Source organism: Osmerus eperlanus, chromosome 11 (assembly GCF_963692335.1).
Source record: "Osmerus eperlanus chromosome 11, fOsmEpe2.1, whole genome shotgun sequence".
NCBI classification, from domain to species: domain Eukaryota; kingdom Metazoa; phylum Chordata; class Actinopteri; order Osmeriformes; family Osmeridae; genus Osmerus; species Osmerus eperlanus.
The window spans coordinates 4539820-4540625 of record NC_085028.1 but is presented as its reverse complement, the minus strand read 5'-3'; positions in this window follow the sequence as shown (position 1 = coordinate 4540625).

Genomic DNA, 806 nt, shown 5'->3' with positions numbered 1-806 from the left:
TGAAGCATTTTGGTGGTCCTTTAGATTTACATTTACATTTTAGTCATTTAGCAGACGCTCTTATCCAGAGCGACTTACAGTAAGTACAGGGACATTCTCCCCGAGGCAAGTAGGGTGAAGTGCCATGCCCAAGGACACAACGTAATTTTGCACGGCCGGCAATCGAACCAACAACCTTATGATTAATAGCCCAACTCCCTAACTGCTCAGCCATCTGACCCCCCCGTAGATACAACGTGAAACCTCTGGTATGCTGTAGCGTGCAGGCCAGTGATGATCACATTCAGCCAACATCCACTGGGCACTCCCCAGACAGTCTTCTCATTACCGTTGCTCTGATGACACCCTAATTCTTTATAGAATTACTCTATGATTCTGACCGTACGGGGGCCCATTACTGCTTTTATGGAACAGTTCTTCCATGTGGTCTGGCATGTGTGTGTCCTCCATAGATACTGATTTGAACTTTCTGTGCGTGAGCATCATTAGTAATCTGTAGTATGAAGGGATGACTTCAAATTCCGTAGACTTCATTTGATCCTGCTGATAGATGCAGCTGGGGGGTCAGATGGCTGAGCGGTTAGGGAGTCGGGCTATTAATCAGAAGGTTGTTGGTTCGATTCCCGGCCATGCCAAATGATGTTGTGTCCTTGGGCAAGGCACTTCACCCTACTTGCCTCGGGGAGAATGACCCTGTACTTACTGTAAGTCGCTCTGGATAAGAGTGTCTGCTAAATGACTAAATGTAGCTCAGTGGTAGAGCATTTGACTGCAGCTCAAGAGGTCACAGGTTTAAATCCCCCCTG